The sequence below is a fragment of the Urocitellus parryii genome, chromosome 2, assembly GCF_045843805.1.
Source record: "Urocitellus parryii isolate mUroPar1 chromosome 2, mUroPar1.hap1, whole genome shotgun sequence".
Classification (NCBI taxonomy): Eukaryota; Metazoa; Chordata; class Mammalia; order Rodentia; family Sciuridae; genus Urocitellus; species Urocitellus parryii.
The window spans coordinates 129,810,217-129,836,935 of NC_135532.1; the positions used below are offsets into that span (position 1 = coordinate 129,810,217).

At 35.7% G+C, this 26,719-nt stretch overlaps 1 protein-coding gene across 1 annotated transcript in view; it reads right to left on the minus strand.

The window, feature by feature from the left end:
- Nucleotides 1-26,719, minus strand: part of Mecom (MDS1 and EVI1 complex locus) — a 542,464-nt gene that overhangs the window by 135,764 nt on the left and 379,981 nt on the right. The window lies entirely within an intron of this gene.

The window sequence follows — 26,719 nt, forward strand, 5'->3', positions numbered from 1 at the left end:
TTCCTCTCCGGCAAAGCATTTTCTTTCTAGGAAGATTACTTTAGGAAGCTACTTACAGGTTATACTTGAAATACTCTCTTCAAATTTATCTCTGATATGACAGAACATTTTTCTGGAATCATGAAGTAATTACCTCTTCTCATGAGCCACACACACTTACGTTGTTTCCTTTAGGGTCAAACCCATGAGACTTAAATCCATTCTCTTGGCCTTTCTTTGAATTTTCTTTTTTAGTGCCCAAAAGAAAAGTGTCCTGTCTCACAAGTTCCTGGTATCAAGTATACCACTTTCTTTTTCTTTCTTGAGATATGTGGTAGAGGAAGTTTTGTGCCTCCTTGATGATCTGATGTTGCAGGGATTATAACTCACACAATTGACAAGCTTTTCTTTGGGATGCCAGGTTGTTTTCCTGGTGAATGTTGTTAAAGAGACCAGTCTTTCTAAAGGAAGTTTGGGTTAATTTCCAGAATATCAATTCATTAATAATTAATTCCTCAATTTTGTTATTGATTTAGTAAAAAAAAAAAAAGATTTTATGAGCATCTATTAAGTATCAGACTCCAAATTAAGGTGTCTCCTCTGAACTCCAACTCCCTCATTAAGTTCTTCTTTATGTTTATTTGGTTTGATTTAATCCTGCTCTGATAGATCCCACAGCAATAAGACTGACAGTTTTGTTCTTAAAGTTTTTGTTGATGAGAGGAAAAGAGGCTTCTACCTTTTATAGGTCATAGTCTAACTTTTACCCTAGGCCCACTTCAATTGTGTTTCCTACTTGGTCAATTTGAAGGTCATTTTTTAGTTCATTTTCACAATGGAGAATAATATTTGGGATCATATACAGAAAACTGTCCTTTCTCCCTATCACCATCCTCACACACAGGATCTACAATAATTTTCCCCCATTATGAGCACAAATGTGTTGTTATTATTATTAAAATAATATAGCTTACTACATCTGTAGCTTTCACCTTTATTAACTCACCATTCCTTTTTTCTTTAAATGTGCTTTTTAATCTTATCCTTCATTCCATCAAAAGAAGTCTATCCTATAAAACATTCCTAAAATATTCTTGATTTTAAAAATTCCTAATAATTCTAGATGCTATTTGCTCTATAGTTGGGATCATTCAAATTCCCCATGATTGTCTTTTTCCTTTTGTGTGTGTGTTTTGGATCAAATTGAAAACCTTTCAAACAAAACAGCACATGCACTAAAATATACGTATTGTTGGATTTTTCCTTGATTCAGTTTTTCACTCATTCATTCAGTCATTCAGCACCTACTGGTACCCGACACTCTTGTAAGCACTTGTAAGTACAGGGAATGAGGACGTAAACAAGATGCACAAGTTCCTTGACTTTTGGGAGCTTATATTATCACAGGGCAAAAGAGGAGGGACATGTAATAACAAGTAAATGCATAAATGAACTAAGATGCTACTTATGGCCTACGGTGAGTGCCATGAAGAAAGTAAACAGGATAATGAGATTAGAAGGGAAAAAGAGAAGTTGGAAATTCAGACAGCTGTGGTCACAGAAGTCCATACTGAGGAAGTGATATTTGAGCTAAGACCTGAAAGATTAGGTTGAGCCTTTGGCACAAAGAGCTGGAAAGAAGCACTTCAGGAAGGGGGATCTTTGAGGAGCAGAAAGGAAGTTGTGTGGCCAAAGCCCTGATGTGAGTGAAGAAATCAGGAAGTAGAGGAAAAACATGTCTGGCCCCATGGCCATGGAAGAATTTTGGAATATTAAGGTAAGAATTTACTATTTTTATATTGGTTGCCTAATGAAGTATTATGCAAATATATCTCTATATCTTATAAACCTGGTCCAGTTTGAACAGTCCCACAGTTTAGCATTAAGATCTAAGCTATTAGTTCTCAATCTCAGCATCAAACATTCAATGTTGGGGAATGTCACTTTAAAGCATCCTTGCACAAGCTCTGAGCAGCTAAGTTCCACCAAGCATGATACCCATTGCCCCCCACCCTAATGCATGTAGGTCAAAATGCCTAGCCACTTTAATTAGAGCTCTGATGAGACTTCAAAATCTTTTTCTCCTCTCTGACAACATGAGAAGAAATTGAGTACCAGAATTCTGTGAAGCTCTCATTTTTCTCTTAAATTCACCTTTAGGAGCTACTCCAAACTCTGGCGCACTTTCTAAGACCATGCCTAAAAATTGTCATTATTGAGAACATTCTGCAACAAATGTGAAAAACAACTTGAATACAAGAATCATGTCTTTTGAAATGTTCCAGCTCTACTACTGTAACCTATTATTTGCTGTTCTTCCAAGCATGATATAAGCAAACCACAACAAAAGCTTTTGTTAGGAGCCAATTTAATAGCTGAAAGGTTGATCTTAAAATACACACATACATACATATACACACACACACACACACAAATGGGGAATCAGCAAAGAACTTATGTATTGCAACTGGCATAGGAATCACATGGAGCTGCAAATTTGGAGAGAGTAACATCAGGCACATCAACAGAGTTACATATTTACAGGGGGAAATGAGTCACAGAGGGAGTATAAGGGACTATGGACCCCATTTTACATGGGAATCTAGTAATCATTTGAAAAATATACATTTGAAAAACAAAGATTTTAAGAGCCGCATCGTGTTCAACTATGCTTGTGGTACAGCCTAGAAATGAGAATTTTTTTTTAAAGTAAAATTCTTGAAAAGATGTTTTTAAATCACACTCACTACTCAAAGCTTCTATGAATATTCGATTCAGGCCCCAAACACTGCATGTCGCAAGTGTTTCTCAGTTTAAACTCTGGCATGTCCTGGTGCCAAGCTGATTTTAACAACCTCTACCTTTCTAAGCAGCCCTTTCATGTAGAGTTACTTGAAAATGGCATCTCAGCCTCTTGTCACCTCATGTTCTCTTCCAGACTATTCACCCAGGTCAGTTTCCTGGCAGGTCCTCAACAAGCAGTTGGGGGTTCTTCTTACTGAGCTTGGGGTAATTATGCTCTGTAATTGTGGAGTCAGGGCCTGTCTCCCAGTCGAGATTAGAAATGCCAAGTCATTTCCTGTTTTCAAATCCAAAGGAAAGATACTGACGTCTGATACTGGTTTTCCCAGTTTCGATTATTGTGGGGCACCCTGGAGCCGCCTTTGAAGAAGCCTCTTTAGAATACCTGGGTCTCAAACATGGTGCTCTCTCCTCTCCCAACCCCAGAGTAAACAGAAAATGCTTCTCATTGGCTAACTCTTCAGGCTATTCCACTTAAATTCTGGCAACCTGGGTCATAAGTCTCATTTGGGGATGGACTACCTATTGGGTGCTTTGCAGAAACAGGAGGGTGTCTGTGCAAAAGGCATTTGGCACATGTTAAAGGGTAAAAGCACCTTCTTTTTAATTGTACAGACCCTTGTATTTTACAGCACATTAAACTTTAAAAGGAAAGGTAGCAAAATTGAGCATCTGTTTTTTTCTCATATAAATTCAACTCCTAATAAATACTGAGCAGAGCTTCCTCATATCCAGTCGTGGGCAGATAAGCAGTTCCATACACACAGAGCTAATTGCAGTGTTCTCAAAACCTTGACTGTCTTTTTTATTTCTCGGCCAATGAAACTAGCTTTTAGCAACTGGCTTTTGGAAAAGATGACCCCGCCCCCCCCGCAAGAATCATAGCCAAAGTAAGCAGGAGTAAGATGGAGAATAATACTAAAAATTATTCCTATTTATTCCATACTACAGTGCCTTCCATTTTAAAGAGTTGTCTGTACCTAAATTAGTCACACTAGTATGATTTTCATGCTGGAAATGAACCTGTGCTTGTCTCCTAATTTCCTGACTTTGGAGGAGTAAAATATGTGTTGCTGGTTATCAGATTTTAAAGTGTATTTCCTTTTCACATCCACTTATTTCTCCTGAAAGTGACACAAAATCTATAATGTGGTAGATAAGGTTACAACCTGCCTGTTACATTTTATAGTGACAGTTATATAACTTTTAAAAACTGAAATGTAAATGTGTCCCTGAGGTCGGCTTCCTATAGAAATGTGTTTAGGGTATAATTTTTTTTTTTCAGAGAAGAAAATTAGATACATTTTAGAGATGGGCACATAGGCCTTAATGTGGACAGAATAGAGAGGGTCCAGGGAAGATGTGTTTTTTTCTATCTCCTGAAGAAGTGCTCTATATCATCCAAGTGATGACCATGGAGAAAAATGTCAAGAGTCATTTGGTCCCTTCTCTGCTTCCTTCCTTGATTGGGAAAAAAATCAGAATTTTAGATCCCATCAAGATTCTCCAGTACCTTTAAATCATGCAAATTGAATCAAACTATCCGTTTAGTCAATTATGTCATCAAGGAAATGATGGGAAGAGAAAGAAGGAAAACTGGAGATAAGGGAGACATAAAAGGAAAAGAAGAAGAAAAAGAAAAAAAAAACAAATGAGAAAAGGAGGAACACAAAAAGCAAAACAAAAGAAAAAGAGAAAGAGAAGGAAATTAAGAAAAGCTGTGTATTGTAGATTTCTTCTTTGCTTAAAACATCTAGCAAACTTATTACAAATCCTTGAACTATTTCAGATCATTAGGTTGATGAGTTTGTGTGCAATTCATTTATTTGCTATTGTGTAACTAAGTTAAAACAGTAGCCCAACTTCCACTTCTTCTTTGTCATTGGCTCTTATTCCTGGCCATATTTTACATGTCAACCTGCTCACCATATGTGTACATACTTATGCTTTCTTTGCCACTAATTGCTTCTTTTTTGACAATACCATCTATATGTGCATAGTATATGGCCGTTTTTATCACTCTAAGCCTATTAATGCCCAGACTTACGGTTCCCAGAGGAATTAAAATTAACCAGCTCTCTAAATATTGTTCATGAGTTGGAAAACTCCTGTATTTTAGAATCTCACTTCAGTTGTTTTTAATTGGTTTGCAATATTTCACCCTTCGGGGCTTGCCCTTAACTTTTCAAAGTATATATTAAAAAAAAATTTATGAGAGAGATATGAAAGGCAAAACTTAGAAAAAATAAACACTTCTTTTAGACAATGATAGTACTTATTCTATGATTTAAGCCCATTTTTAAGCTTGGTAGTCTAAACTCTTATGGGCTTTCCACTAACTTCTATTATGATCAATGAGACTTTTACCTGTAAACAAGAGATCTCATCTAATGACCTCTCTCTGTAGAAAGCAGAAAGTTCCACATATAAAAAGAGATTCTCTTTTGGTGAACTCCTTTTCTGCAGCTGGAGATCCCTAACATACTGATGTATTTTTTTGAGTTTGTCCTATAATATTGCTGTTTATTTCTAGAATATGGAAAGAGACATCTCTTAAATGTCCAGCTTTTAAAGAGTGGTCATTTTGTATGGTCCATAAAACAACTCATTGACAAAGACCCCTAAACCCCAAAGAATCATTATTGCTAGTCACACACACACACACACACACACACACACGCCTCCCAAGTATATTAATAGTGTTTACTAGTCCTCAAAAAATAAAAAGATTAATGAAATAAATAATTTAAAAATGAGTAAAAATTTTGAGGAACAAAAAAATATATATAAAAGGTTGTTGTTTTTTGGTTTTTTTTTTGGGGGGGGGGTTGGTACTAGGGATTGAACCTAGTGGCCCTTAAACAGCCCATTTTTATTTATTTATTTTTATTTTGAAATAGGGTCTCTCATTAAGTTGCTTAGGGCCTTGCTAAGTTGCTGAGGCTGGCTTTGCAGTGCTCCTATCTCAGCCTCCCGAATTGCTGGGATTATAGGTGTGTGCCACCATGCCTGGAAAAAGAATTTAAAATAGTATTTAACAATCCTCTAAAATAAAGTGATAGATTCTATGGATAAATGATTGTATATCTAAATTAGAATTATAGACTGTCATGTTCCTGTTAAGACAAAGGAAGATTAATTTTCTTTCCATAAAGAACAAATTATAATAATAATATATGCCATATTCATAAAAAGAGACCACTAAGGTCTTCCTTCTTCTAGGTCCCCCAAATGACAAGTAATAGTGGTTCTGCTCATAGTTCCTATAATTAATCCATTTTGCTTGAAAAAGAAATGCTAGCAATAAAGTTGAGTGTTAACTCAGGTAGAGTGCTTGCCTAGCATATCTGAGGCCTTTGAACCCATATCCAATATTGAATAAAAGAAGAAAATAAAAAGTACTATCAAGAAATTTTGAACTAGCCCATGAAATTTGGGAATGATGCCTAAGTCATGATATTTCTAAAAACTTTTTCTTACTAGTAAACTTTCTCTTTGAGTGTTGCAACAGAAGTAACCAAAAATGCCTTGGATTTCAACTTCTATTTATTAAAACAAGTGAGTAAATGAATAAATAAATGAATAATTGAAGAATAAAACCAAATGGGGGCATCAATGTATAGTCTCTATGAGAAGATATTCATCCTCATACTAATTTTCAAGTTTTTTAGTATCTCACAGGATCTCCCATGTGTAAAGGGTCCTGTATCTGACAAAAAGAAAAGAGTGTTCAAAATTTCCCAGGTTCGGGTATTCTGTGTTTATCTCAAAGAGCCTAATTGATGATAACCAATGAATAAAAAAAATCATTTTACTTTATGTGACAGACACTTTCTCTGTAATAAATAACATGTTTATATAATAATAACAAGTGGCATGTTATTATTAACCATGAATCCCAAGGTTAAGAACCTTTGGCTTTGTGTGTATGACTATCCAGACACGTTAGTATGCTCAGACATTCAACAAACACAGCATTTTCTTTCATCTACGTGGAGTCTGTCACTTGACTTTTGACCTTTCATTTGGAACTGTCCTGTCATTTCTTTGGTTTTGCAAGTTTTAGCTTCTTACTTGACCTCTCAACTGTGACCTTTCACTTGACCTGTGATCTCATAAATTCTGAAATCTCATACATGTAATTGAGGAACAAATAAACAAAACATCTGGATGAAGCTCTTCCTGAATTAGGTCTGAGTAGATGAAACATAGAACCAAATGCTTCAAGACTTCAGTAAGTAACATAATATCCATGAGGATGACATGTTAATAGGGGAAAATAATTTTTTGTAGAATTGATTATGATACATCAAATTATCATTAAGAGTCAGGATTAGCCCCATGAGAACATTTCTCCAGACTGATCACATTAAAAATGTAAGAAGTTAAAAATAGAACATCTTTAAAATAACTAATACTGAATTTTTCACTTTATCATCAAGCATAAAATTCAGAGCTTTTGCCTAAATAGGTACTAATGGATTTGAACTACATAAAGATTGTGAGACTCACTGTAGTGTGAACTATAAAAGTAGGTATTTTAAGTGAACACTTTATCAATCATTTTTCCCCTCTGTGTTGGGGATTTAATCCAGGACCTTGAGGCATGCTAGGGAAGAACTCTACCATTGAGTTATGCCCCAGCCCCAGATCACTCTTGATCCCTCACTGTCCCTAACACTGTTGCATTAACTTCCTAGCACTCGCCTTATGAAGTAATCTTTCTCTATTGACACACCATCTGTCTCTCCTCACTAGAATGTAAGCTTCCCGAGGGCAGGAATCTGTCTCTTGAGTCCCTATCATCAAAAAGTACACCCACTTGGCACCTATTGGTTGTTAAATAAACATGCTATTTTAGTGAACAAAACAATGTCCATTATAAATTAAAAGTGCTCTCTCCAAGCATAGGTGCACACATTGACCACCCAAGCAAAAATCTAGAGTAACTATAATCAGCTAACTTTAAAGTTCTAATTATAGCTCACCATATTTTTAAAGATTTATGACTCTTAAAATTCATCCCAAAGTTTTCTATATTGGCACTTAACTTCATCTATGTTACTCTTTACCATTGAGATCTTTTTCTCCAGCAAGAATGAAGATTTCCTCAAAAATTTCTTGTTAATAAATGTCAGTAATTATCTTTAAATGTCAGCTTGAGCATGAATTTGAGATTTAAGTCAAATCTCTTGATAATTAAAATATAGTCATTAAATGTCTAGATTTATGTGTTAGGAAACTAGTTTATATCCACAGAGATAGGAACAAAGTTATCGAAACATGAGGGAGCATTAGAATCTTCTGCTACCTAAAATGACCACAATGATTTTACACTTGGTCACATCCAAGCTAAGATCCAAGCTAAGATTACTATATATTTCAAATTAAAGTAAGAAAAACTCAAATAGGAACCATACAACAAACAAACAAATCCATAAATATAACACTGAACAAAATAATGACTAAATAAAACAATTTGGAGGAAAACTATTCCAACAGTTACCTAAAATATACCCTGGATCTGTTATAAAAGTTTGCATAAGTCATAAAGCTGACCCAGAAAAAATTATCAGAATAGAAAATCAGCTTTTTCTTAAATAAGATCTTCTATAAAATTTCCTTCAGCAAAGGAAATTTCAGTTTGATTATGAAAGAATACAAGTAAAAATAAAAGGTAAGTTTTCATTTCAAAATGGTGGTAGGACAACGTCTAAGAATATTTCCATCCACGATTCAGTCATTCAACAAAAGTTTATAAAATTACATATACTAAAACTTAATATTATTGATTCTATAATACTTTAATACCAATAAATACCAAGAATGTCTTATACTAATTTAAATCTTACTTGAATATATTATATCTTTATCATAGTAGCTATAGAATAAAGATCTATAATAATAGATTAGTATTATATAGTTTTTTAAATGTAATTTTTGCCTTTTTGGGTTCCAAAATACTGAAAGTGGTGTCACACATGGATTGCTATAAAAGCAAAATTTAAACTAATCACAAAACCAGCATTTTCTAACTTCCTCATTCTAAGTTGAGTAAATGGTTCAAAGTTTGGCTAAAATTGAGGTTCTTTTCTTATTTAATCCAAAGCAGTTCATTTTTCCTTAAAGGTAATCAAAATAGTCAGACATGGTACAAATCATTTTGTTGGAGCAGAATTATGTCTGTGGTTTATTTAAATAATGTAATACCAATAAGGGGAACTTTAAAGAATATTAGAGTATTTGAAATATATGGGGAAATAAAAATGGCAACACAAAAATATAAAAGAAAATTAAGTACAGGAATTATTTTGTAGATATCACTGATATATTGGACATGCTAACAATATAGCACACAAAGAATAAAAGCTAAGTAATAACTTTCAAGAAGGAATAGCTTGAAAAGTTCACATCGAGGGGAACCTATTAACTATTTAGGAATATGTATAAAAATATATAGTATTCAAGACTTTAATAAGAACTTCTGGAATTTCAGATAAAATAATATGGGAACTTAAAGAGATGTCCAGGGCTTTGGGTGTCCTCATGAATAAATGAGCAAAGTTACTATTTCTGAATCATATCTCACATTAATCTATTAACGTAATCCAAGAAGTTGCATTTTGTTCCAAATAAGAATGGAAGCACCAGTTACATTCTAAAAATTTCAAGGAAATTAGTAACAGAAACTGTAAAAAGCAATATGGAAATTTTGAGGAGAACTAGGACAGAGTACTTAAATCTATTGTGTTGATATAACAAAGCCCAGACTTAAAAATAAAAGCAAGGTCTTCTGGCTTTGCTTATGCTTTAGGTAGAAGCTTTTACTACAAGAATTCAACTGCTGAAGTTCATTTCCTGTCTTTAATTCTAAACGAGCAATTTGCTGATAATTTCCTGTCTACATTTTCATAAAGTAGAAAGAACACAACTGGTTAAGCTTAATGTTTCAATAACCAAATAAACTTCAGCAAGCATAGTTTAGGAAATTAGACAACTATCTAGAAACTGGTTTTATGATTCTAAAATGTCTAAATACTGTTTATCTCCCCTAAATGTTTGAAAATATTCTGAAGGCCTCTGTGATTGCTTCCTTGACCTCCAAACAAATAGAGCAACATTGCTTTGCCTCAGTGGGCCCAGACCAATTAAAGTCAAAAGGGTATGAATCCCCTGAACTCTGAGCTATTCCTGCTTAGATGAGGAAGAAATTACCTCCAGCTCTGTTTCAGCCTTACCCCACATCTTTATGCCTGAATTGGAAATTTGCTTAACTCAAACTTTTTATAGAGTATGTCTTTGGATGCATGATTATCAGCATTTGGGCTTAAATTAAAATAAGGCATCACTAAAAGAAACCCATCTGAAATCTAAATTAAGTTGTCAATTAAAGATGAAGAATGGCTTGTTATTATTGCCCGAAAACGAGACACCCTCTTTCTCCTGTTGAGATCGCAAACATCTTCCATCCGAAATCCATTATAACATCTGCAGAAGTGGAGCTTAGGAAGTGTATACTGTTTCCAAGGCTCAGAAGAGGGCACGATCCACAAAACCATGAAATGTGAGGACAAATGAATTAAAAAAAAAAAAAAAAGATCTTCAACAAATGCCAGTTTGTACCACTATCCCCTTCCAGATGCCAGACAGGGGTAGAAGAGGAGTCAAATACTAATTGCAAAGGGAGATTTTATTAGACAGATTTAAGTGGAACAGATGAGTCCAAATCCCCCTTTTTATTATCTACTGTACACTTAGCTAATGCTTTCTCCTGTGAGAAAGGCTTAAACAGTAAGCACAAATAGCACAATGAAATTGTAATACTCTCCTGTGTGGACCTGGATTATTTCAGCCACCAGCAATGTGAGTAGCTGCAGGTGTTGCACTAAATAAAGTAATATAAAGTGTCTAAATTGCAACAGTGGAAGTACTGTTTCAAGACCCTTGTCTGCTTTTTATTAATAGTCAGATTCCTTCCTATCAGCAACCACGACTACCTTTACCCTATTATTCAGTAACAATATTTTGATAGGCAAAGATCTATTAAAAATCACTGTTGATATTTTGTGACCATAGTCATTTTGGAATTGAATAAGCATTCAATCTTCTCACAGAAGGGGAGAACGTAAACTTGTGATTCAGGAAAAGAGGAAACCAGGGGTTACAAAGGTGGAGAGGCCAAATAGAATGAAACAGACCCCCTCCATCAAGGAAAAACCTTGGCAGCATAACTAGAAACAGACCAACCCTAAATCTTAGGATTCATGGGCTCTTAGTAACATAATTAACTGAAATAAAACTAATATTCCCGTGTTAAGTTTCACCTTAACATACATCAGCAGTTATAGGTAACAAGACCAGGTATAAAGAATTAGAATCAGAAAGTGCTCATTTTGTTTGCAGAATGTATCTTTTAAAGGAAGAGGAAACATTCCTTCACACACTAATGAAACTTCTAAAATGGGAAATTATCTTTACAAAGAGAACTGTCAGTTTACTCTTACTATCAAGCATTGCTTTGGGAGAAGATGTATAGATCACTTATTTGAAATTTCTTACAAAAATAGAGAACTCCAGATCTCTGAAACATTTGTTCTTTTAAAAAAGGAACCACTAATACCCAGGAAAAAAAAATGTTGAACAGGAAATGTTTGACCAATGTTGCATCACAAGATATCAAAAGAATTTCACTTTGGCTCCTTCAGTGAATCAAGTCAGGACATTCTTGATTTTTTTTTTTTTTTAATCTCTCAGCTTCTACAAAACAAGTTCAAAAAAAAATTAAAAAAGTGATCCTAAAAATTTTCTAAAAGTTTCCAATGCACGAAATGAAGCAAAAAAAATCTTCTCCTAGAATGAAATGTAAAAAGTATTAGTGCTGAGAGAGCAGATAAACATTAGTGATCTGTGAATAGCGTGCAGGAAATTCCATTTATCTGATGAGCTGTTGGCTAACTGAGCAGTGTTTCATATGTCACCAGCTAACCAAAGCTCCCATTGTGTTTACGGATTTCTTCTCGAGGCATTTTTAATGCTGTTTTGCACATTGGGAGAGATAGTTTATTTAGAAATAAATGGGAGATCAAGAGAGGAGTCTTCTTCTTTCTTTCTTTCTTTTCTTTTTTTAATTGAAGTTCATTTACACCTCAGCCCAGTTCACTCCACAAATTCCTGACTCCCGAGAAGGAGTCTTGTCACAGGGCTGCCTGCCTGCGGCCATCAGCCATGGTTTCTTTTTGAACAAGCTTTTCTTTTAACACTTAAAACCAGGGATGATTTAACAGAGAGTGTCTCAAGTCTGTGAGCTACAGCCCCCTTAGACTCTACCCAAACAAAGCTACTAATGTGTGGTCAGTTTCTTGGCAACTCCACTCTGGGCTGATAACGCTCCTGCTTGCAATTCTCCAAGGAGCCGGCTGCTGGAAGACTGCTCCGAGCCTCATCCCCTTGGTGCTCCTGATGCGGGCGATCCTCCGACTGCACGGCGCCAACCACAACATGCTACCCACCGTGAGAGAGCAGGACGCGGGCTGCTCTAGTCAGGACTTATCGTCTATCATACTGATTGACGAAACCAAGAGTGAGCAGAAAAAATAAACACGAACAGAGGCTGCAGTGTATGGGCCAGTCAGCTGGGAGTTTTAGTATTTGGCCTTGGTGATCCTACTCTCATGGTAGGTTATCTTTTCCTCGTGCTATCATTTATCATAACTTTGAGGGCCAGGGAGAGAAACAAACCTACAATTTTTTCTATTGGTTACATTCATTAGACTGCTTTCTTTCTTTCTTTCTTCCCTCCCACTCCCTTTTTCTTAGCACTCTTTCCTTTGCCCCCACCCCACCCCACCCCAGCCCACCCCATAATAATCCCATCTCTTCAAATAGTATTCCCTAAAGAATGGTGAAATGAAATCTAAATACAGTCCTTCCCCCTTTTACTCCTGTTCCACATAGATCACTGCAAGTAATTAACCTTTGTTATTCCATCAAATCTAGAATGCAAAACCTACATGTTAATTTACTTAAGTCAGACCCAATAATAAATCTGCTTCTGTAGCAGCTAAACTCAAGGAAGATCCTGGATGTTGTTCAGTTATTTGGATCGCTAGCATCTTCTTCTTAAATAATGGCACTTGACTTTTTCAGGCACAAACCATGTTTTGTATTGGACTTGACAGCCACTATAAAGTACTCCCCCAAGTGTCAGTAACAAAGATGATTTGTATGTGGCTTGCAGTCTTCCAGTGTCCTAATAGCTTTCTCATTCCAACCCAGAAACATGGAACACAGGGCTGCTGGTTAAAGCTGATACAAGCATTTCTTCTCTCAGCAGGCTATTCTTGCATAACCATTTATTTTGCAGAGTTTTAAAGTGCCTGAAGGATTTAATTATGTACATAGACAACCCCTATAAACTCTATTCTAGGGTTTTTATTGACTTTTGTACTGGGCAGCTCTTAGGCATTTCAATTAAGTGTTTTTATAAGAAAAACTACAATATTGTAAAAAAAAAAAACAACTTTTTTCTTTATAGATACTTCCAAACAGGTTTCTTCCCCCCCACCTGACAGAATAAACTATTTAATTGACAAAACAAAGCAAAACAAAAATACAGGTTAATTCAAGGTTTAATTTTTCCAGTTTGAGAAAATAGAGGGTTGAAAACCACACAGGTTTGTGAAAATAGACCTGTTGATATCATGGAAATGACATAGACAGAGGGAGGAGGACAAGATGACTTTGAAATACACTCTGAAATGTCACAAGGCTACCTGTTACTCAGGAGTTTCCTTAAACTCATGAGGGTAAAAACCTAAATGCAAAATTTTACATGTTCCACTTAACAAGTGCAGAATAATAAATTACCAAATTCATTTGGAGCACCCGCCTGACAGACCTAACCCTCAAAAGTCTCCAGGAGACCCCAAAGCCGCCTTTGTCTGCCTTCTTCAATTGCAGGGCTCAAGTATTTACAAGGCTTCTGCAAACCTGCCTTCATTATGATGTGGGATATTTCAAGCCCAGCAGGTGGCCAACAGGAGACCAGACCTGCCCGTGAAATATGTAATACTTTTTCATATACTTTAACCAGAAATGTGCCCCTCCACAACTCTCCTAACTGTTCTAATTTCCCTTTCTCCTCTTAATCTCCTCAGCAAGTCATGAGCATGCATTAAAATCTACCTAAAACATTTCACCCACAGGCAATGTAATTCTGAAACAAGCAACCAACATTTCACAGCTCTGGAGTAATAGATTAATTTGAACCTAATGTTGCCGTCGTTTACTGCTCCAAATGTTCTGGTGTAGACATAGCCCTGAGGCATGGTGCTGTGGCATGCACAACTTTGGGAGCCGGAGCTACAGTTGGCTTAACATCTGTGCATCAGATTTGCCATGTGCCTCATTATCCTGCACCCCACTGTGCCTACCTGTCCCCCTCAGCTTCTCAGCCACAGGCGATCTAATTTTTTTCCCCTCCAACTAAGAATCTTTGTTCTCCTTCTCACTTACTAAATTTTTGCAAGACCTCTGCACCCAAGCCGTGGGGATTCGGTCCATGTGAACAGCTCAGGCCCTTTTAGATTCTTAATTCTCCATTAGGAAGAGGAAAATTACAGCATTGAGTTTCTGACATGCCACTGCATAAATTGTGCCATTTGCAGAACCTACTAGAGTCTGTGACTAAACTCAGAGGCGTGTAATAAAGCATGGTGTTGTTGGTTTTGACTTTAACAAGTTTGGTTGGCTTCAATTATCTGTAAGCAAAGAAAGAATAACTTCCAACTCCAGATGGAAGAAGAACCAAAAAACCAAATCCAGTCACAGAAAAACAAGACTGTCACATCAAAACTTAAAACTAATATATGTGTAATATGAATTGTAATGCATTCTGCTGTCATATATAACAAAGTAGAATTAAAAAAAACTAAGCATCTTAATCTATTTAAGGAGTTAGCATTTCAAAGCTCATTGCCACAAACAGTTGATACATATAACAACCCTACCCCCTCACAAAAATAAAAAAAATAGAAAAAACAAGGCTTTAAAATATATCTAGCAACCAGGCCAAACAGCTGCTTGAATTTTAATCCTGCTTAAATAATAAAAGAATCAGAGGACTCCTTTATTGGTTTTCCATTGGAAGTGTTTTGGGTACCCATTTAACAAGAGACAGAATAAAGACTTAGTCCCACCAAAATTATTTAAAATATGCAAAACTTAAATAATACTTATCATTACAAAATGTATGCATTAATAATAATAGCATCAATAATAAAATATTGATGTGATTATTGAAAAGCACAGAATAGCCATACTAGTGTTAAATGTAGAAATGCCACTATCCTTGCCACAAGATAGGAAGAAAATTTCAAACCAGAGGACTGAGCTTCAAAAAAACCAAAGTTATGAATGAAGAAGATTTAAAACAGTATCTACATATTTGTCAAGCTGGATTTAGATAGTAGTCAGCATTTAACCAAGGTGACTTAGTGTTCTTTAATTATTTACTAACATCATAAGGAATATTTTACTCTAGGCATTAGAAAATGACTTTTAAATGATTGTTTTCCTAGAACTAATAAATTTTTAAAAATTAATCAGATTCAAACAATTCATACAAACCATTATCCATAGTTTTAATCCCTAGAGAATAAAATTGAGGCACTGAGAGAGAATTCTTCTAATGCCCTCCCCAAGTAAAAATATGCACTGCTCCAGAAATTGTATTGGATTTCCACACTTGCCCACATAATCCTCAACATCTACACAGTACAGAGTGTTGAGTCTTGCACATTTCATTATATGCTTGAATTCATTTACCCTATATGGAATTTGTTACCTTTACAATAAAAAAGTCGCTATTCATTATTGAGAGTGGACAGATGGAACATGTTCAACTTAAGACATCAATAAGAAGAGAGGGAAAAACTTATAATCCATGTGGCACAGCCTCCTCCATCTGGTAGTTCCCCGCTTGTCTGCCAAGACTTTTTTTTTTCCAAATAAAAGTGAACATTTCTCTTTGGAGTAAATGGAACATTCTCAGATATTGACCCTGATTCTGATTTATACATAATAAGCAAGCATGCTATTAAAATATGATATGTTCCAAAAGTAATGTGTATCATTAGGGGAAGGTTTTGAGCCTAATTGGGAAAAAAAAGTTAATTAGAACTATTTTTCTAAAAGCATTATCAGATAAACAAATTAGTTTTTTCTATGATAGATCATGAAGGCAATTGAACAAGTTATTTCACCCTTTTAAAGAACATATTGAAAGCTACATAAATACAAAATTGGACCAGGAAAATGGCTGGCAATCTGAGACAGGAGGACTACATTTGTACATCTTTCCCAAGCCCTGGATCCCATACATGATGCCTGATGTCTAAGGGAAGAAGCTCAGTCCACACTTACATCCCAAACCACAGCTGTTGGGATCAATTTGCTAAAATCCAGCACACAAGACTATCACTCTTTGGCATGAGTTAAATCCTATCATATCTCCAAAAGTTAATCAAACAATTTCATTTAATAAATCAAGGCAAAGTATATGGACTTGTCATGTATTTCTTCAACCCTCACATTTGCTTCTTATTTCTCTTGTTCTTTGCAATAAGCCATCGTGTCTTTGCATGATAGAAAATGAACAGCTTCTTTGATTGTTAATGTGCCCACTCCAGGGTGTACAAATAATATTAGGGAGTCCATGTCCATTTCTCTGGCAATGATCTACTTTAAAGAGATCCTTGTAGGGGGAAAAAAGAGCTGACCATATACCTACTTTATTTATTTGGGAATTGACAGATACTTTAATGTAATATAAAATATTTTTTTTTAAAGAGAGAGAGAGAGAGAATTTTTAATATTTATTTTTTAGTTCTCGGCGGACACAACAACTTTGTTGGTATGTGGTGCTGAGGATCGAACCCGGGCCGCACGCATGCCAGGCGAGCGCGCTACCGCTTGAGCCACATCCCCAGCCCCTAATATAAAATATTTTAAGTTTATTTCTTTAAATGATTTCTAAAAATTTCAGCAATGTAGGCAATAAGCACTCTCACTAGTTTTGATATTGAGAAATTTTTAAAATTAAGACTTCTCTGACCTACATTTAAGTTGAATCTTTGAACACTAAAATTGGGTCTTTATACAAAGTGCTTTTCTCCAAATTACTTTGTTAAATTCAGTTAAACTGGAATTTAGGGGTCAGAGCTTGTTGACTTCCACCCAGTTGCATCACTAGCTAGCTGCTCAATTTCCTCATCTCTAAAATGAGAATTATTATAATGCCTACTTTGTAGATTCTTGTGAAGATTAAATGAGATAATATGTATAAGAGCTTATGATAATACTAAGATTCCTTAAAAGTAACATATCAGCTATTATTTTAAAATTATGTGTGCATTTTGGATTTTTAAAAATATTTATTATTAGTTATAGATGGACACAATATCTTCATTTTATTTTTATGTGGTGCTGAGGATCGAACCCAGTGCCTCATGCATGGTAGGCAACTGCTCTACCTCTGAGCCATAACCCCAGCCCACATTTTGGATTTTTAACAAAATTTAAACTATATATAACATCACTAGAACTGCATTGGGTATTATCTGGGGGAATCACTCTAAATCCACTAATCTGATTCTAAGAAGGTAATTATAATCTGTAGCCTGAATTCAGACCCTCTGATGAAAACATAGAAATTCAGCAAGTTGGTGGTTCTCCACGACCTTTCTAACTACTTCTTTGTGTCCTTGTCCAGCAAAACCTATTTCAGTGATTTGCATAAATGCTTAATCATCAAATCAAATAAAAATCTGCTAAATCTACCCCTCTTTTTGTATTGCACTAATTCTTAATTTAACTTTCTACACATAGCACAAGATGTTCATGGATGCATTTCTAGACATTATTCTGCAAATACCTTTTCATCTCCTGTCCGTTTGACATCTCTCCATTCATCTCCCTTTTCAGAAGTAATAAGCTAAATTATGTCCTTCCAAAATTAACACTTTAATGCCCTAATGCCCAACACCACAGAATATGAATGTATTTGGAGATAAGAATTTTTTAAAGTGGTTAGTTAAAATGATGCCATTAGGATAGGCCAAAACCCAATCTGACTAGTGTCCTTATAAGAAGAGGTAATTAGGACACACACAGAGACACCATGGGCATGCATGCATAGGGGAATGACAACATGAGAGAGCACAAAAGAGAGGGAAGTGATCATCCAGCCAAGGAGGGAGGCCTCAGGAGCTACAAAGCCTACCAACAACTTGATCTTGAACTTCTTTTCACTGCTGCATCTGTCTAGTCTGGTACTTTGTTAGGAGAGCACTAGCAAACTAACAGAGTACATTCAATTTTCCATTCACTCACCCATCTGTAAGCGGGCTTCCAGGCTTCCCCTCTCTCCCAAATTCCCTATCTTCCAGCATATTCTACAATTCATCTTACTTATTTAAAGGTCTGAGAGCCCAGGAATCTGAGATTTCTTAGGCTAGGAATGAATCCATGTCCTTTTGTTTACCTAGCATGGACCATGTACTTGGCAGAGTTCCTGGATTAGTGAATGAATGAATGAATGAATGGATGGATGAAAAACACCTAACTGGCTACCACATCAAAATAAGGAATAAGAACTACTTATAAAAATTGGAAAGACACTACTATAACACAAACCCATTTCTGACTGCATCCAAATCATCCCTGTACCCAATATCTAGTGCCACTACCTAGTGTCACTGCAAAGGAAAGGACACAAAACTGTAAAATAACACACAGTTCTATGATTTCTGGACTATTATGAACAACTCAATCAATAAAACCTACAACTATCGTTTGCCTAAGATTGGAAAATCTTCCTTGGCTCCCTGTACAATGCAGAGGTACAGCTACTCTAATTCAGACCAATCTGTGCCCTTTCCACTTTGAGGACTAGAACAGCATTTCTGAGAACAGAAAGTCGAGCCTATTATGGCAACCAGCTTTTTAAAACGCTGGTTCTTAAAAACCTGCTTTTAAATGAAGTTATGTGGTAATAAAATGTGATAGAGTCTGGATTGTATTGATATGGAATTATGGAATTGAAGCTGTATACTAACATTTTGGTACAATGACTTAGAACATACTTTAAAGCCCAAAAAGAGCCCTTGCACAGCATACCAGCATTATGGGCACTTTAGTTAGATCACTCATTCATGGTACAAAAAGCCAGAAGGTGGCTCTCTGGAATTCCTGGTAATGAAAGGACAAAGAATTAAGGTGAACCAACTAATTTAAATTTCACACTCTCCCTTCCTATAATTGAAGGGAACTGAGGTTGCAAATCCTGTTTCAGAATTTACTTTCAAAATTCAAGAAAACACTGTGAGCAGACATCTCCTTTTTATTGGTACTTAGGTTCTGCATATGATTAAGCACAAACTTGCAAAGAATTACTCACAACACCAATGCCATGGAGCTATTCTCAAACTTGCTGGAGCCAGGAGTATTTGGAAGGGAAATGGGGGCAGGCGACCTGAAGCCCACTCCCTTGGGTCAGTGCATGCTGGGAGGGGAAATGAGCTACAGAGCAGACAATTTTCAGCATCAGTGGTTTTACTTTCTTTACCAGGCCTCACAAAAACACACTGACAAAACAAAGGACACAAAATTAATGACCCATGCATTCTGTCAATTGACTCTTAGTAGCAGTGGCCAGTTCACCTTAATTTTTTTGTTCACATTGAACATGTAGCCCAAGGCATTGGTTAAGGTTCACTTAAGAATTCTTCAAAGGCATCACTTGGTTTTCATTAATTTGTTAACTGTAACTTCTCCTTTCTGCTAAGGAACCCACATACCAAGTAAAGACCTTTATGCAAAATGAAAAAACAAAAGACACATGTTTGACCAACCAGCTGGTTTTTTCCCCCTTCCTTTGCCCTAGAGTAATCACTTCCCATTCATGAATATTAGAGTAAATTACACCCATCAGATTTTTCTAGCACTTAAATTATAGTTAAACCCTCTTGTTGTTCTCAGAAATCCAAGTGTCAACTCTCAGCTATTGCAGAGGAATAAGTTACACTGTAGCCTGTTATTTCTGTGAGTAATTATTTCCTAATTATTCCTGTGGTCTTTAACCATGATTTTTGATGAAATTCAATTTGATTATGCATGAAACACGGCCAGCTAAATAAAATTTATGGATTGATGAGGAATATGAATTCAAAAGAGCTAAAAATGCAACTATGTATTTACATGTCTATATAGAGATCATACTGCCCTTAAAAATGCAGGTTGTTTGCACTGAAAATATCTTTCACTTACTGGACCACAATGGACATTTTGATAATAGAATGATTTTTTTTTTCATTTGCTCAATAATCACAAAGAAGTTCACCTCTATAAATATCTCTTTGGGAAAAATTTTAAAATGTAAAACAGTTTTCCTAAAATGTATCTAATGAATACTGAGACATCAATGGCAGGGCCTGAATTTTCTTTTATCCAATTCAGAACCAGAATATGGGATGAGAAAACAGTTGCTTTTGAGCCTCAAAGGAAGTTAGTAGTTTTTAAACATTTCTATTCATAAAAATGTGGTATCAAGATAGTTTTAAGTGTGAAAGAGCCTTCCATAGGGACATTTGGTAGTTTTTAGCAAAGGAGATGGATTCCATGAAGCAAATGCGCCATTCCTTTCTACAAACTTCTCAAACAGTTATAAAATATGATAGCGATGCTTGGTTGGTATAACTTTACGTTAGTTGGATCTGTCAGCATTTCCATTACGAACCCTTGATTTTCAAGGTTTTATAATTCAGCTGTGAAAAGTCGCTCTAGAAAGAAAGTTGGCAAGACAGTCTCACCCAGAGAGTTTATCAAATTGAACAAATCTTTGTTTAGCTATCTCTCAGTTCTGTGAGCCAAGGTCTACTCCCAGTTAGACATGCCAAACTTCCAGTGACTTCAGTGCCAGGGAGAGGTTTTTTCTCTCTCTCTTTAAATTCACTTCACAAGAGCTTCTCTCATTCTTGTTTCAGAAGCCGCCAGGACCCAGCTCATATCCTGTGTAACCCAGTGGGAGAGGAGCCACATCATATGTAACCCTGTAGGACACATGAATGGAGTCCTGGCCAAGTGTCTCCAGCATGAAATGTGGATAGTACTACAGAGAGACTTGGAGCTTTTGAATATGTATATAATTAAAATGTAGACACATCATACCACTGCTTGCACAGAGAAGTGGTGCTCATTTATTTAGAGCTCTGTCAATTGTGGCAGCATGTATGTGCTTCAGGGGAGTTCTAATTAAGGAGAATACCAATGTACTGCTGCATTATCTTTGAAGAGTGAGAGAGGGGAAAAGGCAAGCTAAACTGTGTACATCATTTATTCTAGACCTCCTGTACAGCTTTTAGACATACATTTATTTTACTGAAGTTGAGGTGTTAAGAATGTATACAAACCTATTCTTGATCAGAGTAGGAAAAAGTAATTTTTATCAAATGTAAAATTGTGCTACTTATCAAATACAAGATGTTTAGAAGAGATAGCCCCAGACAAGATGGTATAATAGTTCATTCTAAAAGACTGTCTATTAAAATATTTATTAAAACATTTATCTATTCATGTGACAGCTTTCATTTGAGGTTATTTGCTGAAACGTACTAGCCTGGATATCTTTCACAAGCAAGAACACAAATCAGACAGAAATTCTTCACAAAATAAGGTGAGTTTTTTGTTTGTTTTTGTTTTTGTTTTTTGGTGATGGGGATTCAACCCAGGGCATTTTACAGCTGAGCCACATCCCCAGCCCAATTTTGTGCTTTACTTAGAGATAGGGTCTCACTGAGTTGCTTAGCACCTCACTTTTGCTGAGGCTGGCTTTGAACTCATGATCTTCCTCCTCAACCTCCCAAGCTGCTGAGATTATAGGTATGCACCATGGCACCCAGCACAAAATGAGTTATAATTGTCAGAGGAGATAGAAGGTATGAATGTAAGATAATCATAATAGGAGATGGAAATGCAAGGTATCAGAAGGGAAAAACAGAAAGGGTGTTCTGGTAGATTAGAAAATGGAGGTGTATGATACGCCAAGGTACGTAATTAACATAACAAATTTCTACTGTTACACAGTAAGATATTTAAATACAGTAGTATTCAAATTTCAATCTGATATTAAAAATATACCATTTATAAAAATAATTTGTAATTTTATAAACATTTCATTTACACATTTAAATATAACATCCATTGAATTAATATGACTAAATCTTAGATCAATTTATTCATTTGTGAAATTCTACACTTAGAAATTCTGTCACAACAAACTGCTAAAGTATGGAACTATAAGCGAACTCATCAATCTAACCGGCTTAGAGTCCCCAGAAGATGCCACAGGGCAAATGCAGGTGTCTTGAGTACTCTTAGAAAGGTAAGGCCTCATCAACAAGCTTTTGTAGACTGCAGGCTAGCAGATGGTTAAAGCCAGGTATGGTTTGGGTTTGTACAATGTCTTAATCTATTCTCAAACTTTGGATTTGGCAAAACCAAAACCACATTTTGCCAAGTACATTCTCCCTTAATTTTTAAGTCCATGTGCATTTTCAGTGAAATTTAATCCATATGTTTCTTGTTCTTTTACACTTAACTCATCAAATATTTTTCTGTAAGAGCCATTTGACATTCAAAAGCCTTGTGAGTCTTTTTTAAAACTCGAGGTTTTTAGCTCTTTTTAAAACTAGAGGTTCTTAGCTGCTCCCCCTTCAATAGGAAGTTGAATTCTGCCAAGCAGAACGTGAACCCAAACATAATATGTTAATCCAACGCCAAAAGGTTTGAATTTGGTTGAAAATTGTAACTGCACAGAAGTGTGCACTATTTTTTTATATGACTTTCTGAATGTATCTGGATGGAGACTTGGATGATGACTGACAAAAATTAAATCTACTATAATGAACTTTACTAATGCTGACCAAAGCGAGAAGCAAGAAATACCTCTTCAGCATGGAACAAAAGGAATTCTCAGCAAGTCCTTCTGCAAAATAAGTCATTGTTGCTTATTTTTATTCCTTGAATTAATAGACTTCATTTTTTAAAAAAAAAATTATTTGGAACATCTACCCATAGAAAATACATTGCTTTCCAGTAACATTACATATTTTTGTGGTAGGATGATAGGACTTATGTATTGCAGATTTTATTCAGAAATTTTAATTATTTATGAGATATATCAATATATACTTCATGCTATTTTCTGAATTTATGTATTTACAGAACCCTTTTTTCTCACAAAAAAAAGAAAAGCAAAAAATAATTTCTATATTGGGTTAATACAATTTAATGCCAACATGTAAAGTCAACACAAACACATTTAGAAAAGGAACCCTAACAAAAGAGTAATCAAATGACTTATCCTAATCACTTTTATATTTTTTAGCCCAACTACATTCAACACAGGTAGGCTTGAGGTCGGTATTCATTTCATCCTCACTGAATTAGGATTAAATTGAATAGAATCCAATAGTACAAATGATGAGTTGTATTGTGACAATCCAAAAACTAATGACACAATAATTTCTATAAAATGTTTAAGAATTTCTCGTAGCCTGACATAGTGGTATGCACCTGTAATCTCAGTGCTCTCAAGACTGAGGCAGGAGAATCATTTGAGCCCAGGGTTTTCAGACCAGCCTGGGCAACATAGTGTGATTCTCATCTCAAAAAAATAAAATAATATCTTTTCAGAATTTGTGTTAGTTATTTCTCACAACAATCGTGTGATGCCATTTTTTTTTTATTAATTGAAATTTTCTCTTATAAGTCCCCATGTCCTTAAGGGCAAGAATCTGTCAGAGATAATCTTTTGAAGCAAGGGAAAATATTAGAGTTAACATCTGTAATCATCCAAAAGGTATTCTTTGAAAGCAAAATAGAGATCTATGGTGTAAGGAGTCATTTTAGCACATCGAATACTTGAATGCACACATGAATAGATCTCAATGGATTTGCTCCCTAAAGCAGGAAACTGACTTTTAGGTTTTGCTTAGCTTCATCATCTGAGATTCTCAAGCCAAGAGATGTTCTAAGGGTCTCTTCTACTTGATTCAGTAGACAGATATTCATTCATTCAACAGATGCTACAGAGCATCTTCATGACAAAAGTTATTGCCATCATGAAGTTTAAATTCTACTGATTCCACAATGGAATGGAGCCAGACCAGTTTCCAAAATATTCCAAAGGATCCCAAGTCTACCATAGGAAAGGATGCATGAGCACTGAAATCTATTTGACATCCCTAATAATCCAGCTTCTTTAGGTCTAGATGGCTTGCCCAAGGTCACACAGCTACTAATTCACATTGCCTGAAATCACTTTAGTAACTGGTAGAGAAGCACACTGCTTAAACAGTAAGGGAAAGGAAAGTTGATATCCCTGGAGTGTCCATAACACTGAAACAACCCAGTATTTCGTTTAACTAATACTCAAATCTAGTGAACTGAATAGTGACCCTTTTACAAATTAGGAGCTCCTATAATCTCCTAATTTGTAAAACATACCTAAACTGATTAGAAATCAAAACAAAACTGGGAGGCTTTGCTTATTCTCTGTGTTTGTATTGCCTTTTTTGGACATAAGGTAAAGGGACCCTCTCATAGTGACAAGGTGAGAGTAGATTATTGAACAAAGCAGAAAGGTGGGACTTGAGGGTAATCTTAGTGATCTGCCTTTTATATCTGTTCCTTCCCAAGGTGAATAAGTTAGAAGGCATGAAATATTCTACTGTCCTTAGAATTAAATGCTATTTTAGAATCTTAAAATAATCTGTTCTTAATTCGTTATGACAGTCCAGACATCGTTGGGTAAGTTTATTACAATCATCTAATGTTTGCATCAAAATCTTGCACTGTTATGACAACCATCTTCAAGTACTGACTTCTGTATTGTGGCTTAAACATGATAAATTCCCACTTTCAGAAGACATCCAGCTGGTAAGGCCACTTCAACTGCCAAGATGATGTTCCACAATTTCCACATCTGTTTCAGCTCCTCTGTCACAGCCTCATTACTAATATTTAATCCATTTTTTTTAAAGAATTGGGATCATTTTGTTTCCCTGGAGTAGCCTTCAGTGTACACCCCAAATAAATTTTTTTTACAAGAGGTTTCAATTAGTGGATAAAACAGATCTATACCTTATGTTCAAAACAAGTCCTCTCACTTTCTCAATGATTTGACATTATGACAAGATTTAGATGACCTCAAAAAATAATACTCCAAATATATTTAACTCATTTTAAATATTCATTCTCTGGTTTTTCTAGAATTCTGTCAGAAAAGTCTTCAAAAATACTTAGCTTCATCTAGTTTCAAATCAAACCAATATAAATAATGGGTAGAATTACTAACCTGCAGGGAATGTCATCCTAAATTTCCTGGCGCTGACTGTGTGACCATAAGCATGACTGGTGTATTTACTAGAGGCAGTATATACTGTATAATGTTCCCAAAAACTCATGTAACTAATGCAATATGATAACCACTAGGGTGCTACTGTGACGTAAAGGATATATTACAGTTTTATCCAATTCAAACAAGAAGGGGGGGAAGAAAAAAGCAGTCAACTTTAATGGCCCTGCCCTCTAAACAAATACATTGCCTGTTCTACTAAACTTAAAATTCAAGGTTATATGTAAGTCATCCTGAAATAAAAATAATTCTGTGGCATTACACATTCCAGCACCAAGATACAATTTTGCTTTTTGATCAATTATTTTTAACAGTCTTTTCAAGGATTTCCCTGGTTTGAATGCCATGACTTTTACCCAGAAAATAAAAGATAAAAATAAACAGATTCAATAGCTCAGATTTCAAATTGGCAAAAGATGGAACAAGTCCAAGAGAGATGGTGCATGCTAGATACTGGCATTGAGATTTGGCCAGACTCAGCAGATATGTTCAGTCATCAGTAGAAAAAAGTCCAGAACAGGAAGCCCTGAGCCACGAGACAGGACAGATGGGAGAGGGTGTCCAGGCTCACTGTCCTTAACATCTCCTACCTCGAGGCCCATAATTCAATGTTATGGAAACTGAGACTCAGGACTGTGATTGTCAGGATCCCAGTCCTTGCAGAGAAGGCATAGAACCACCTCCTAACTTCTAAGAGGCTAAGATGCTGAATGTCCTGAAATAAGTGGAGCAGCAGAACTGGAGCTAAGCAAACAGAGCTTCAGAACACACTGCCAAAAAGACGGCAGCACAGAGATAGAAGACATGAGGAAAATGACTCAAGTGGCCCCCACATGGGAATTCAACTGGTTCTTTAAAGATGTCATAGTTGGTTCCAAAATTGAGTTCAAATGATATCCATGTTTAAAACAACAACAACAAAAAGATGCAGAAGAATGGGTAAAGCCAGAGAAATAGAAATAGCTTGGTTGTAAATATACCTGGCCTTCAGCTAGTGTTACCATATATATTATAAACACCAAAGAACGTCAAAAGCATTTTAAGAAATTGGTCATCCCTTTCCACTTTGTGAGTAATACTTGGGAATGGGATAAAAAATAATAATGGCCTCTAGGGAATGTTTAAGAATGAGGTAATTTGCATGTTTCTTCCAGAAAACATTAAGTGTATCCTTCTCCTCTGCCAGGATAATTTTGAATTTCTGGCATAAAAAATGAAATTCTCTACAAAAGTTGATCAATCTCCTGTTACCACTCTATATTTATGTTGGTGTAATAGTTTATTCTACACAGTCCTAGACGGAGGCTAGTCAGCTATTTAATCTTGACATTTTTATTCGACTCTTCATTGAAGAAAACCCCAGAATTCTTTGTAGACTAAGTTTTGCTCAATTTTTAGACTTTAATTCTTCCAACTTGGACATAGTAGCAACTTGACCAAGGCCGGTGAAAGTGATTGTGTCAC